This window comes from Scleropages formosus, chromosome 17 (genome assembly GCF_900964775.1).
Source record: "Scleropages formosus chromosome 17, fSclFor1.1, whole genome shotgun sequence".
NCBI classification, from domain to species: Eukaryota; Metazoa; Chordata; class Actinopteri; order Osteoglossiformes; family Osteoglossidae; genus Scleropages; species Scleropages formosus.
The window spans coordinates 11,387,221-11,404,271 of NC_041822.1; positions in this window are offsets into that span (position 1 = coordinate 11,387,221).

A 17,051-nucleotide genomic window follows, 5' to 3' on the forward strand; every position below is an offset into this window, starting at 1 on the left:
CAATAAACTATGCGTGTTATAGGCACTTCTTGCTTTTTAAACTTAAACTTTAATTTGCATTAGCAAAAAAGTAATAATCTAATTACAAGCCAACACCTTTTGTAATTTATCTGAAATGTTTCATTGACCCTGAATGGAGGCCACTGCTGTATTTTATTGTTTGAGTTGGTGTTGCTGATGTTGTGTGGAAAGGTGTTGTTTGTATTTGGTTGTCAACTTGTAATTGCTGATGAATGATTGGCATTGAATTTAATTGTACAATTTGAAATGCGATTTATGGAACTGCCACTAGATGTCCATACGTTAATTACGTTCCTTGGTCTTTTGCGTAAATGCAAAAAGAAGTAGAGAAGAAGAGTTTGCCTCAGAGTGTACAAGTGGAGCGATGGATGTTTGCTGGTATTTTAATTAAATGTAATGTTTTATTAGAAACCCAGGAGTCAGTCTCGTCATTTGCGAACTTGAGAAGCTGCAACGTGGTTCGTGACAACAACAGCCACCCCCTCTTCCATGTGTCTCTGATAGAAGGGTGCTCTGTCACTCTTGGGCTCGAATGGCTTGATGCACAAAACCAGCAGCAACAAACCTTTTCCAGTCTTCCTCTGGTGACATTAAGAGCAGTCTTGGCCAGAGTTGTAGAGCTTCCAAATATTCCACCTTCCCTCCACAACTCTCTACTGTCCGTCCTTACCGACATGGCCCTGCATCTGTGCAGATGTATGAGTACAGGGAAATAAAGGACAAAGTGTGCTAAAACAAGAGTTTATTTGCTCTATGAGTAGCTGTCATTTCCTGTTAAGCTTCCATAGATGACTATGGCCCTGGACAAGGTTGCATTTTTATCCCAGTAAGCGAGTCGTTCCTGCTGGCTCATCTCAAGTGCCAAGGCAGTGCTGTGTTCCTTCTACTCTGTATTTAATTCTTATCACTGCACACTATCCCAAGGAATCAATGTGTTGCACTCCAACGCTGTGCAGTTGGCACTAGGTAAGGCATCCAAGCTGTAATTAGCCTCACTGGAAGTCTGTTGAGCCACTGACACAGGTTGCAGAGAACTGGAGAATAGTTTTTACTCTGTGCTGATAAATACTGTGTAGGTCTCATGAACAGATCGTTTGCAGGCCTGCTACAATTTGATAAGGAGACATTTTTGTCATACCGACACAAAGCTCCTGGGTACATGGAGTTGATAGGAATGCAAACTACTTCATGCCTGACACAAATCAGAAGCAATAGAATCAACAGATTGAAAGCAGGAAATGCTCCATGCTTCTTAAACTCATGGCTGACAAAAGACATGCTGTCCGGTGGGCTTGATGAAAACGACTAACGGAACACAAGCATGTTCATTTGCCTTTAAAATGCAGGAAAGCCCTTGACGTGCTCTAAGCATCATTACATTTAGCACCAAACCACTATACAGGGGAGTAATTTCAATGTGTAACCTTTGCCATTCCAGGTACAATTTCCCCATGGCACAAGCATATTATGTGTACATTTAAAGATCAAAAATCTACTGGAAAGGACAGGGAATTTTATGATGAATTACTTTATTTTGACAGGAGAGTGGCATTTGGGTCCTGGATATGTACAGTAAAAAGATTTGAAATGACCCGATAGCAGGGCAGACAGAATAACTTCTGCTAGGCATGTCTAATCTGCCTCCTGCCAAAACATTTAGAGTGGGACAATACCATGTGCAAGACTATGACAAAAAACATGACCAAAAGTGTTGAGTCTATTTAAGGACATTAGTTAATTTGTGCATCTAATGCATTTGGAAAGAATGTGTAAAGATAGAAATGGGCAAGAGAGAAATGTTCACAACAAATGTGTTTTGACATTTTTTTGCCATTACAATCCAATGGTAAAAGATATCTGAGAGGCAGGAGAACAGAAAAGTCAAGAATAACTGCAGGTTATAGGATGCCAGAGAAATCTTCACTTCAAAACAAAAAGTATATAAATATACATACATACGTATAGATATGTATATGAGATGACCTGACCAGCATAGCACAGCATATCAGGTCAGCAGGAAGCTTTTTGGAGTTCTAAACATTTTCTCCACTGGGATGTTGTGAACTTTTAATAGTAGTTTTAACAGTTCTCCTTTACAAAGTATTTTTCAGTTTGTTGGTTGTAGTCACTGGCAACTGTAGGAAGCATTAACTCAGAATTTGAAGCGACAGAAGAAGACAAATTTGCTTACCACAAAGGACAGGTCAGGGCAAGGAAAGATTCTCCAGAGACTGAAACCCCCCCCAAAAAAAGAAAAAACAGAAACATAACTTATATCTGAATTGAGTTTGCTCAAGCAAAAACCATTACATGTCCTTAACTGTGAATGAAACTAATATGGGAAATGCGAATACCTGTCCTGTTCCCTTCTGTCCTCTCTTAGAGACAGTGAAACAGGCTCTTATTTCTTAGTGTTTTTATTATCTCCATACAACTGTCACAAGATTTGTTCTTAGAGAAAAGATATGTCGACTCTAAATTATGTGCCCTCCAACAAAAGACTTAAAATGGAAAACATACTGCTTATTTGGAGATCTTACTGTGATAAACACCAGCACGCATGAGTAGAACAAATGTACATTGTCAACCACAGTTAAACAGATGTGGACAATTTCCCCATTTAGAGCTGCTGGGCTTTTAATAGCAGCTTTGACTTCATTGCATTACTGGCTATAAATTTTTATGTTTATTTTAAGACCTATCGATTCCACTCCTGGACAAAATTAAGTGGTATCTCACATTTCGCCCGTTGGAGATTTGCGAACAGGTGTGAATGATCTCAGTTTTTTACTGTGCTAAGCAATGTGCCACAATGGAAGAGTTGTGACAGTAGAGGCCTGTTGTGATGGACACTAGACACAAATTAAATTAAAATTAAATGAATTCAGTGCTGCCGAAGATACATTGAGCTCAGTGAGTTGCATTTATATTTTTTCTACAAAATCACGGCAACTGATAGTGTAGTGGTTTCAGCTATTGTCTTTCAGTCCAAAGGTTGTCCGTTCATGTCTCCTTTACTGCTCCAGTACCCTTGAGCAAGGTACTTACCCTCATTCCTAAATTTCTCCAGTAAGATTACCTAGCTGTTAACAGTTGTAAGTAGCCTAACATTGCAAGTTGCTTGAGAGAAAAGCATCAGCTAAACAAATAAACTTAGGAAACAGTCTTCTGAGCACAGCATTATGGTTCACTGCTGACTTCAGTCTTTTTACTGTGCTCTCAAGTCTGCTTACAGTTTGCCCTCAAATGCAAACCTGACTTTACTTGAATAATGTGGTATATAACTGCATAAGTTCTCCACTTGCCTTCTCTCTTTATTCTGCTATTTTGCAAACTGCTCAGCATCTTTAGCGCTATTCACATTGTTTTCACTTTGCATTCTCCTGGCGGTCACTTTAGAATGGCATTGACCTGCTATACCTGCTCTGAACTGCTTATCAACACTCTACCGGGTGCGCCACCTCTCTACTAATGGGCTCAGCTGCTGCTGGGCGGACTGGGTTGACTGTTTCAACGCACAACCATTTTTCATGCAGCATTCTGGACAAACTCTAGGCCATATGTGTCATTTCCCAGAAATGTGTAGGCTATAGTTGTGTATGAGAAACATGTTCAAAGTCAGAAATAAAGTGTATTTTTGTTCAGAATCCTTGCCCACGCATACATTCTGCACGAAGGTCAGTCTGTTTCTGACTGTGTTGACTATTAAAATATCTTTACATCATGTTCATGTTCTTTTGATATTCTAAATTACCTCTTTCTGGAGGATTACAGTCCTGTGTTGATTAATTGCATTAAAGGTGATGGATTTCTGAAAAATACATTTTAATAAAATTCTGTGTCGTTTATAGGGAACATTACCCTAAAAAAAACCAAGCAAAGAACATTACATAAAATGACGTTTGTCTAATCTTTAAGACACAGTTAACATAAGTTATCAGATATAGCATCAGCTAACTGAACTGGTGACCTTTAGGACCAGGGTCGTAAACTTGAGCTTTATAGAAACCTCAATGACAAATAATTTGAGGGGGTTCTTTCTTATCTTTTTAAAAATTTTGGGGGGCCTCTGCTGAAGAATCAGTGCAGCTATCACAGTACATTTCATTATTGCTCTGACTGCTCAATCTGGCCTTCAGATCTGGATTCTCTGTATTAGAATTCACAAGGTGATGACCTCACTTGCCACATTATGGAAAAACCTAAGACCTCGGACCTCTTTTCTGATAAATTTGTATCATTAAGAGTCCACAAGCTGTTGAAAGCTATTTAAAAACAAAATAGAAAGTTTAGAGACTCTCCCAGAACTCCAACCACCTAACCCTTTATAAAACCTTATTGACGCTGAGTGCGTGTTTTATTCATGGTTGTTTTACTCAGTAACTTGGTCTGAATGTTTTTTAACTGTTGTTTACCACAAGAAGCCATCAGAAGTCAGTTAGGCTGCTAAATTAAATGTTTGTATGAGATTTTATGAACAGAGAAAAAGTGATGTTATGGTAAATGCACATAAAATTTTTAAATGATATTTCACTGATAAAATTTACACCTTATTCGGTTGCTGCAACAAATTTCTCCAAGGTTATGCCAATTAAGCACACATGTGTCTATAATGATTTTAAAGCCAAGTAGCATTTGGAAATGTGAAAAAATAATCAGGCACTTTAAAAGGCTGATTTGAGATATAGCTATTGGATGAGAGATCAATAGCAAAAGCTAAATCAAAGTAAAGGTTCATTTCTCTGACAGACAGAATGTGCTTAAAGTACTGCTGACTAGATGAAAAGACAAAGAACAATGTTGCAGTGATTTCTGGAAAGCAGCACTGTGTGCATGGATATTAGCTGCAGGGCATGCATTGACTGGGAAGGAAATGCATTTAAATGTTATCCAATGAAAGTATGGCAAATGGAAGAAATGTCTTTTTTGACCCAACAAGTCAGCTGTATAGGATGGACCCATGGGAAGGACCTCTGGAGAACGCAACCAGTCGGGCAAGTGCACATCTGTGGGCAGGCCCACACATCCCCTCCGCGCTTCGTCTGATGCTCTGCTACAAACCTCCCTTTTGTCGGGAAACATGGCAAATCCCCATTGGAGGAGGAGATTTAGGAGGGGGACCCTTCAGGCTGGGAGAGTCTATTAATCATTTGCTCAGCATACCACCTGTCTGGATTCCTGCACCCAGCCCAGGATCTAGACCACACCGACAGGGCCTGAGGGGATGACAACGTACAGAGAAAACACCAGCCCCCCTCCTGAACAGGGCCTCAGGCACAGAAGAGTTGGTCCAAATGCATGGAAATGAAGCAGGGTTTGTTCTTTCCAGGTCATCACCCCTGATTGTCCAGACTAAAGTGAGGTCCTGCAGTGTGTCTCCAGGACAACAAAAATCTTTACAGATCTTTTGAAAGTTATTCACATAACCAGCATTTGCGTAAGTGAGTGCTTAATAAAATTTTCATCCCCCTTTTCCAAAGTTTTACTTGGCATAGTACATACGCTATAAATAATATGGGAAGTGAACTTTTTCTTGCAATTATTATACTGTACAAAACCCTAATATTCAAAAAGGCTATACATCACAACTCAAAACCTTTTCAAAGATATTGCTTCCCGAGTTAGGATTTAGAACCTAAATAATTTTAAATGTCTTTGCATTGGAACTACACCCCTTCAGATCTTGATCCTTGCTCTTTGAACCACGGTCACTCCCCTCTGGACTCGGAGCCTGGGAACCACGGCCTTTCGGATCATGCCCTGAACTTGACTCAGCTTCAGAAAATACCAGAGAAATAATTCATGTAAACCCTGACAAGATGACTAGGGCTGGTTAGTGTCATTATATTAGAATTAAAATTTTCTCTGAAATTTTGTGTAAGATGTACCTTTTTGCAAAGTTAGATAATTGACATGTATAATATGAAGATTATTCACTACTAACTATGTACTATGTGTGTCTTGCAAAACTTTTGTAAACATAAAATATAATTTTTTACTATGATTTAGCTAATACCTTTGCCTAAGGTAACTTAAAATGTGAGATCTGTACTGTCAACTTTATTTAGCAGATGCCTTTCTCCAAAGCAACTTCCAATGTTAAGGTGCTTGCAACAATTTTTCTATTAATACAGCTGGTAAAGTTTTCCTGGAGCAAGATAGGATAATTACTTTTCTTTTGGGTACTACAGGAGAATGGGAGAACAGAGTTAAACTTGGGTCTTTCAACGCTAACACGGCAGCTCTAACCATTATCTCACTTGTTGGAGCATGTTAAGCTATACTGAGCAATTTAATAGACTAGCCCTCATGATACATTCCTATTTTTGTTCTTAATTGCATTTTCTTTATTGTTTACTATTCCCTGTGCATTTTTAAAATGTTGTGCATTTCTTCTTCCAGCCTTAAATTATCAGCAAAATGCATTAAAATCAAAGAGGAGTCTGAAGCCAACTTAATTTAATTCTCATCCATAGCTTTATCAACTTCTATCTGGCGTTTGTCATCAATAACAATATAAGGAATATTACACATATTTACTGAATGAATTATTCAACAGCCAGCAGTGAAGAGGATTATGTGGACAGGATGTGTTTTTACTTTGCCATTTTGTGAATATTAAAAACTTCAAAAAGAATTTTATTTCCTACAGCTGTATTCCAGTTTTTTTATATGACTTTAGCTGTAAGTTAATTGAGGGACATCTATATCATGAAGATTTTATTGATTATGTACATAATAAAGTTGAACGTTGCCAGAAGCTGACAGACATTAGAAATGCTTATAGGATGAATCAATCAACAACTGAGAAACAGCATATTTATATTCTGAGCAAATTATTGAATTTAATGTTGAAGTTAAGAAATATAAAGTTCTACATTGCAAAGGACCAGTGTCCTATCCAGCGTGCACTGTGTCTTAGACCAGATGGTCGTGGATTAGGGTCTTGAGTGCTACGAATCTGCAGATGAAAAGTGGTTATTGATAAGGAATAGTCAGATGAAAGATTTTTCTTTTTAAAATTTATTTAAGCTCTAAAAAGTTTTTACAGACCTTAACCCATTAATAAATGGAGGCATGCCAGTATTATCTAGCTTTCAAATGTTTTAATTAAGTGGCAAAAGTTTCCTCAGAGTTAAAAAGAAATCAGGTTATAGACAGACTTCTTCCTCCAAGAATAATCATAAATTGAGAAACCAGTGCATATGCTGTCTATAGCTTTACAAAGCTAGCAAAAACTAGAAGTGACATCAGATAAATAGTTTCAAATGTCAGATACCAGCAGGTGAGACCAGAGAGACTGGAATCTCACTAAAGCCAGAAGCTCTGTTTGATCAAATACAGTGAATAGAAGACACAGAAAACTGCAGGTTTAACATCGCTAATGGCTTTTGTCATCGACTTCTCTGAATAAATATGCCTATTTTTTACGTCAATCCCTTGTAGTGATAAAATTCCGCTTTTACGGATTAGGAAGTAACAACTGCAAATATTCACGCAGCTTGGGGTCCAATCTCTGTCATGAGTAAAGTATATCATGGGCTACTGTGCCAAGGGATTAAACCTCTAATATGAAATACGATTGTGACTCCTGTTATAAACCTTATGAAATATGCATGCACAATGTGAATTATACAGCAGATGCTTCTGAATGTATCTGAGAGAAGAGCAGAGTTCATTTTATGGTCTGTTAATGTCTCTAATACAGATGAAAGGCCTGTTCCGGCATGGGTGGCTCAGAGCAGCGGAGATTATCCTAATTTCTGTGGAGAAGTCCAACGTTTCACTGCTGCAGTCCCCATACAGCAGTGGTTGCCAGTCCTCATCCTGGCAATTTACAGTGTATGTGGGCTTTCATGCCCACCTCTGCTTCGTCAGATACTGCCAGGTATGTTCACTTGTATTTGGCAAATATAAGGACCCTGCTGTGCCAGGATTTGAAACTGCTGCAGTTTTCTTTTTCTTTTTTTTTATTTTTGCACTTCAGACAAATCCACTATTTGCTTAATAAAGTGCGACTCACTCCGAGTGGATGGCTGGCACAATCGCCTGCCTACCCTGACCTCTCTGCTACAGAGTATGTGCTCTACGCTGATTTGATCCCTCTAATCCATCTCTGTAATCTCAAGCGTCACAAGGATGGCTACTGCTTTTAATATCTAGGAGACCAGAATGGGATAGGATAAGACACTCCTGAATTACAAGGCTACTGGACCAATGATAGTGCTGATGTAGACTATAAATCAACTGAAGAAGAAAATAAAAACATGCATTTAAGGGGCCATTTTGCAAGAAAATGTAAGATCCTGCATCAAGCTACTCCACTGGATCTGCAAAAATGTTAATAGCTTCCCAATGTAATTTACCCCATCTTGTATTTCTTTCTGAACAAGACTAGTTTCCATTATGCATACCAATAACAAATGTAAATTAAATTGGGGAAAGACTTGAGCATGAAATATTGCATAGTGCTTTTGGTATACGGAACAGCAAGAACCCTGCATAACTATTCCCATCGGTTCGATATTCATTCATGACAAAGAAGTAAACAAAGTAAAGAACCTAAATGCATGATAACACTAGACTCAAAGAAGAACTAAATTTGTGTTAAAATAATTCTGTTTGTATGATGTTTATATCTGGTTGTGCCTTAATGAGAGAGCTGGCTGCATAGTAGTTAGAGCTACTGCCTTTGGACTTAAAAGTTGTAGGTTCAAATTTCACTTCTTAATGTAGTACCCTTGAGTAAAGTACACACACACACACATTTTCAGAACCGCTTGTCCCATATGGGGTCACGGGGAACCGGAGCCTAACCCAGCAACTCAGGGCGCAAGGCTGGAAGTGGGAGGGGACACACCCAGGACGGGACGCCAGTCCGTCGCAAGGCACCCCAAGCGGGACTCGAACCCCAGACCCACCGAATAACGGGACTGTGGTCCAACCCACTGCGCCACTGCGCCACCGCACCCCCCTCCTTGAGTAAAGTATTTCCCCTCAATTGCTCCAGTAGAATTGCCTAGCTGTATGAATGGGTAAATATAACTAAATTAACATTGCAAGTTTCTTTGAAGAAAAGCACCAGCTGAATGAATAAATGTAAGGGCATAGGTATGCACTGTAGAACCTTCCTATTGTTCTGCTATCGCAACATCAAGGGGCAGTGAAAGTACTAACCTTTTTAATACGTTCACTTATCAAAGGCATTGGTCTGTTAATTCGAGGATAAGGAAGACCACTATCTGACAAATAGCCTGTTGGAATTTATCACCCTTTTGTCTGCTTTTACCTCAGTCTTGGGACTAAATGGGAGGATAACAGAAAATGGCATGTTTGTTCACACATGTATGGTGATGGAAGAATTGAAAAGGTGCAAAATCATTAAGCGTTATCTGTAAAGGTGTCAGTTTCTGCCACAGTGCTTCATGTGAACTATGGATTAAATTTGTTAACTGGTGTTGGCGCAGCCATCTCTGCGTTAGAGAAGTGGTAAATTAATTATACTTAACGGTGGTAACAAAGTACACGCTCACACCATCGGTTTTCTTAACCCGGAAGAGAAGAACATTTATTTACATAAGTGCTTCATCAGAACACATCACGTACAAATGTCATGTGATCGATACTTCACCAGCATGAGAGCACACTGAATAGAACCTCCAACAACTGGCGATGTGGAACTTAGGAAAAGGCATGTATTTATTGTATTCATATGCCGCAATGTCTTGTTTGACAGTCCATGTGAAAGGTTATCATGGGAAACTAGTGTTTGAGGAAATCTTGGTCTTAATGAGAAGATCAAATTAGGCCTCTTCCCTTAACTTACCGCCCTGTGAAAATCTCCAGAAGGTTTTCTTTTCCGTAGTGAGCACCAATCCTTTCTGCATCACTACAGTAAACTGTGTGCTTGGAGCCTAATTTGAGCACGTCACCCACCTCCTCAAGGATTACTGTTATCCTGTAGGATCAGTCTTAACTCCACCAAAAAAGGTAAAGAAAATGAGTTTTGTGTCTTCGTTGTGGTTTCCCTTATCTGTGACATCCTTTGCATCTGATGTCAACTCATACCAAGTGATTTACATAAATTTAGCCACCCTTCCCCATCTAAGTGCTGATGGAACTTCAGTCTGTCCTGCATTGCCGTCACCCTGTGTGACAGGCTATTCATCAGCTTGATTGATGGCTGCTCTACAGAACATCTAAGGCCTGTAGACAATACAACAGCCCTCAAAAGTAATGTTTCCTGAAGCTTCAATGGGAAGCTCTGTGAATTTCAAAATTTCTTCATTTCCATATATACGATTTAAATGATGCCACTGTCCCACTTCTCATCCCCAATAACCATCTAATTTAATTTATTGTGGAAAATTAATTCAAGTAATATGCATTTGCATGTTTTGGAAATAAACAGAATAGCAATAGCTGATTAATTTCAACAAAAGTATTAACCATAAATGAATTCCTCTGCTGTGCTTAACAAAAATAATAAAGTGCAACAGAGCATAAAGTACAACAAAATAGTAAAATTTGAAAATAAAGCAAATTAAAAGCCAAGAAGGAAGAATAGTCTTTTTTACAAAAACATCTCCTTGTCTCTTTGAGTGCTGTAGCAAAATGTTTAAGAGGCCATGGTGCTAAAGAACACAATTTGTTTTCTAAAGCAATTTAACATTAAGCAAAAGTTAGCCTTTCTGAATGATCAAATGTTCATAAAAATTGACATGCCCATTACTGATCAGATTTCTGGAGGAAACTCTCATACTTACACAATTCCTTCTTTGGATGACTTGTGCATGCTGCAGCATTTCCCACTTTTGGTGAGTCAACCATTCAAAAGCAAGGGGAGGTAGATGGAAGGCGTTATATCTTCTATGTTCAAAAACTTAGGCAATTCAGCTGGTTTACTAGAACATGAAAGTGATCTGTCTGTCAGCAGGAATAGGATGTGACATTCCCTTTTGCCTTTGGGTTGCCTCTTGTGCTACATGCTCAGCTGAGCAGCCTCATCACCCCAAGTCCATCACTAGTGGCTGAGCAAATGCACGGAAACTTCCAGCTTCTTGAGTCTCACATGGAACAAGGCTAACACAGAGTATATAGCTGAGAGCAATTGACTCCCTCTCACAACATGAGTAGCAGGATACAAGTTATGGATAATGCTTGCATATATTTTAGGGTTTATGTTAACACTTGGGTCACATGTAGCTATCTTAGCCTCATGTTCCATTTGAGTGATGCAGAAGTTGAATAGACCAGTCAATAATTTGAACTTGGGTCTTCCCTGGTTTGCAGTAGCATTTCTAAGTGTGTGCGATAAAGCTCTTTGGTGTTAATATGAATCAGAGCAGCCATGAGCACAAGATCATGCAGCACAGTGACTGTGTAGTGAAAGCATTATACCAGATGCCAGTTTGGCATTAGGTAAGGATGCCGCCTATTTTCAGTGTCTACCAAGCTCACTAATGTGCCTGTATGTGCCCCTGATGCTGTAGACAAGGCCACCAGCTGACACTATGGGGGGGAGGTACCACCAACAGAGAGGTGTGAACGGCAGTTACCAACAGGCTCCCATCAAGGGAAAAGTACTGTCGCACATCCACAGCAGGGCCCAGCGGGCCTTCATACAAATGTGAGAGCCACCTTTGATCGCACCTCCTTCCCCCTTGTCTTTCCCTCTACAAATCCCCCGCATTTGGCATCACAGCGGTCCTGAATGGAAAACACAACTGCCACTGGGATTTCACTGTTTTGCTTTCCCTGTCATCATATGCTGTGCCTTGAAGCAAACTGTAGGGATTAAAACCCATGGCAGACCATTTTATATGAGGTCCATGGTCCTAAACAAGCCTTATTACATGATCCTCACCCTCATTCCAGAGCAGAAAAGAGTTATACTAATATATAAGGACACTCACCACCACTTTGCAATAGCACCACTAGACCAGTGTAATAGTGCTTATGATTATCATTCAATGGAAACTACTCAGCCTATAGGCTTATATTAAATTCTAATTCTGATTTTAACATATTATAAAATAATGATGGTGTTAACTGATAGTAAAAGTGTTTATTACCTTGGCTGACATTCTCTATGAAATTTTTGCTCAAGTATTTTTAAGTAAAATAAACATTTTCAGTAACAGCAAATTAGAATCTGAGAGCACAATGGTCCCTATTACATAACATGGATAATCTGAACTTTAACAATAGGAGATAATTAAATAACTACTACCATGGTATCAAATTCATTAGTATATGGTTTGCTAAAATTATGAATTATATTTGTTAATTCATTAACTAAATATCTAATTAAGATAGATATATCTTGACAGAGAAATATACTTAAATTGATAAGCATGTTATTCAAGCATCGTTGACTATAGCTTCTAATACACACCATGTGAAGCTATAATTTTTCAGATCAAAAATTGGAAGATAAACTCAGTCCACTTTTCAGATCAACTTTTAAATTCATCTCTAGAATTAGAGATCAGTGCTAGATCAAACTATGCAAGAAAATGCATTGATTTCTAACAGATTTAAAGAGTCACAAATCAAACATAGGAAATATTTCATAAACAGCCAATTTAGCTGGGTTATCATGAAGGCTGGAAATGTTTATTTTCATATTTTTTTCCCCTGTCAAAGTGGTTCCTTTTTCTTCCATGAAAATTTTTCAACATGTCACTCGGAACACAGGGAGCCGGGATGGCTGAACCCAAGTGCAGCGTTGTTCGTCAGAAGTTAAGGGAAGAGGCGAGTTCTCAAAACCAGGGACAGGCGAAAGGTCGGTCGATCGGCGAACAGGACAGGAACGAGGATCCATGGACGTAGTCGGAGAACGAAGCAAGGAGTCAAAAAACCGGAGATCGTGGACTGAGCAAGAGTGCGTGTAGAAACACGAGAAAGGGCGGTTGTCCCAAATGAGATTCCGCAGGGGTACGGGAGCTGAAGAGGGTCTTTATAAGGTGAGTGAGTACTCATGAGTTAGTGCGGAGTCAGGTGTTGTTGCTTGTGCTATGGGCGTGGACGTGACACGACACTGACTACAGTGCAGTAGCATATTTCATTTTTGCTGATGTCAATGCTTCATTTTTAAAGGACCTGACAACATAATACTGTCCACCTTTTAAAGCAAAGTTTACTCAGAATATGAGAAATTAAATGCTCTGAAAAGAATATGTTTTGCATTCTGAGAAAACCTTCAGAAAGATCATTTGCATGACATTATTTTGTTTTCACAGACCATTACCTCGGTGGTTGAGAAAGACAATGACACGGAATTGACAGAAGTGACAGTGAATGTTGTTGTTTAACTGTATGTTCCGTATTTCTAAACTTGACTTTATAGTAACTATAAGGCAGTTCACCTCCAAAAGACAAACCAGAAGGCAGAACCCGAAATTATGCAAACAAGCCAATAGCACTGATTAATGACTCCTAAAAATATGCAGTTTAAAGCAGTGATGTGCAGTTATTCTAATGCATACTTTGTACTCATCACTCTATTTAATATTGCTCATTGAGGACTTTTTTTTTTTTTACTTTTCTGTGCTAACATGGTGCAAATAGAACAAGAAGAAAGCATCCACATGTGATGGAAAAGGTGTGAAAAAAGGCAAAAGTGTTTTTCTTCATGCAAGGTTTTATTTAGAACTAGTCCCTAAGCCAATTCATTCCACACAAAGGTGCCGGCTGTGAGTGGGAAGTGTAGGAAACACGTTGAATATTTCCTTAACAGTTTTCTACATTAACTCAGATAAACGATGTAAGGTGGCTTGTGAATTAGATTGTTCAATGCCAGTATAACATGTACCAAGTAATGAATTTGATGGGTAACCACTAGGTACCACTTCCTCAGAATCTTATGAATGAGTTTGAGTGCTTTCCCATTTTGTCAAATCCAGATGATAGATCTAACCCTAAATATAAAATGGATTTTCTGCTTGGATTATGGGTTTTCTTTAGTTACACCGACACTCTAAATAGATGTTGTCTAGCACAGGAATAATTAGGTTTATGTTCGTGCAGATGCTATTCAGACTTATGACAAAACTAGTACCATAATTTCCTGCATTTAGACTTTTTGAAGCCGCCTCCTCTCTATAGGCTTCCGTTAACTGCATGTGTTTTTCTGGTATTTTATTTCAGATATAAAGATTCCAGTTTTAAGTATAAAATTACCTATTGATTTTGGCTCACTGGGGACAGAACACTCTCTCACTATCGACCAATTGAGTAATTGCTGTTTTGAATGTCTTGTAAGATTACTTGGACTTTTGACCTACACTTTCTGGTTAAACCATCCGATGGCGCTGTTTTGTTGTTCACGTTGTGCCGTAGGATTGGAGAGCATCAACTTTGCTGTTCAACCTAGGCTGGATGTCACTTAGTAAATATTGCAATAATGTCATTGCAATATTTATGTGTGGACAATATTTATGTGCTCTCATTTGTGTTAATTGAAGCCCACCTTCTTTATCCATTTATAGAAAGGCAGCCAGGGTAATAACCTGTGGTCAGTCTTCTGCTGAAGTGCTTGAGCTGTGCTTTGTTTCTCAACTGGCCTTTTAGTTCGGTCTCAGCTTGCTTGTCTTTGTACTCAGACCAGGTTGGCCTTTACTACAGTGTTACCTAGCAACTATTCTATGCATATAAATCCTTAACATTTTAGTGTGACTCAGACAGGGAAGCATCTGTATTTGCATTTATTCACTAAGATGCTTTTCTCAAAGCAATATACAACTCAAAATAAAAGTGATTTTTTCCAACAGATGGGAAGATGAAGCACATTTGTGTCGGCTTATTGCCCTTATTTCAGTGCATGATATGGCAAAGCTACATTTTTCTTCTACTTTAACCAACATCTACAACCGCTTTTCCTGAGGCGAGCCGGAGCCTTACCCGGCAACACAGGGTGCAAGACAAAAGGCTGACAGGAAACACCCTGCACGGGTCGCCAGTGAGCCACAAGGCACCTCAAGCAGGGCTCGAACCCCAGACCCACCACGCAGCAGGCACTGCCCAAACCCGCCACTCTGCCACACCCCATATCTGCTGCTTTAAACATAGCTTAAATGTTTATACATATACTCTTAACTCCCTTTTATGACTTAGAGAAAACTTTAAAAAAATTAAAGTACTTTACAAGGACACACTAGGTGATCAGCAGCTAGTGTACTATGATACTTTCAATAGCTCATATTTCATTTTAGACACTAACTGCTATGCTTCTGTTCAGACTATGGCAAACCCCAGTACCCATATCACAAAGTGGTGACTTACCCTACAGTCATTCCTTTTCACGATCTGTTGTAGGTCCAGTCAGCAAAATGTCACAGCAGAGAATCCCATTTTCCCACAATGGTCACTTTATTATTCAAAACTTTGTTCTCATTCCTCAGCAGACAGTTGATTTACTAGGTGAAAAAATTAAGCTAGCTGCATTTGTTATATACAAACTCTACTGTCGCTTTGTTTTATACAAAACACATAACACTTGAAAAATATTTTTGTGTCACACACCCAACAGTTGTAATTATTTGCAGGTATGGCAAAAGACAAAAATAAGGTGTTAGCTAGCCTTTTGTATTACCTGTTTCCCTAGTGTACATACTCAGTTGGAGTTGAAAGAGAAAAATCATGCTTAGGGAAATTTGTTTTAATATGGTTTTATTAACCACTATACATTATAAAAATAGTGGACTGTAACATAAACTTAAATGATACTCATGAATTAAATTATTGAAACATCTAGATGTATAACTTCGATACAGAGCAGTGTTTACTGGTTTGGGATCTGTATTAATTTACCCCACTCTATCCTTTTCATATAAAATGTTTCAGTCCTACGTAGAGCTGTAAGGGAAAATATTTAAAGGGTTCATTTTCTCTTTTGTGGGAGTGTGGTATTGATGTATAGTACTGCTACATCTCTGGTTTGTGTAGCTGAAGTAAGGAGTATGATTGTAAATATTGTCAACTGGTCTTGGGTTTTCCCCACCATTTGTGTTTGTGGCACTTAAATATAAACCTTTGCATAAGTTGTAGTGAATTACCTTCAGCTGAAAACAAAACCCAGAGAAGGCACATGAACCCCTCATCAAGATACAAGGCCAGACAGCATGACTGGTCTGAAATTGTTTCTTTCAGAACTTCTCACAAGATCTATTTAGTTCTTCCTCTTGAGTCCAAAATGGCCATCTTCAATTTTTAGAGCTAGCTTCTCTGACGTCTTGCATGCTCTGTGGCCTTCAGACAAAAAAAAAAAAAAAAAATTTAGTTTGAAAGGAGAGGAGATGTAAAGGAAACTTGTAGGTTAGATAAATGAGAAGAAAAAGCCGCTAGGATGTAATTGATGGCCTATCGTAGTCAGTGGTCTGGTGTGCTAAAACAGTGCCCTCAGTGTTAATCAATAGGGCAAAACATGAATTTGTGCAGGAAGATTGCTTTTCCAATCAAATATAACACCTCTTCCCTGTCTTTTCATGTAATATGCCATATGTGGGCATTTATAAAGTCATGAATATGTTACATCATGTGTTATGAAACTTTATCCATTTCTGACTTGTTTCTGAGGATCTTTTCCTGCAAGTTACACATAGGATTTTAAAGGGAACGCACACGTGCACACACGCACACACACACACACACACTGTCTGAAACCACTTGTCCCGAGCGGGGTTGCGCAAGCTGGAGCCTAACCCTAACACAGGGCGTAAGGCTAGAGGGGGATGGGACACACCCTGGATGGGACGCCAGTCCATCACAAGGCACCCCAAGCAGGACTCGAACCCCAGATCGGCCAGAGAGCTGGACTAGAAGGAAAACACTTGTGCCTAAAATACACCAATCTGTGTATTGCTAAAAGAGAGGGTAACGGGAAAGGAAGGCACATGAACTGCTACAAAAATTGCAGTTATGTGACAGAGTAATCTTCCACTGTGCACTCAAACCTTATTCTAATACTGGGCTCTGGAAGTGGCTGTTTTTTGATGAAGACGTTTCCGCCTGCGAAAAAGTGCTTATTG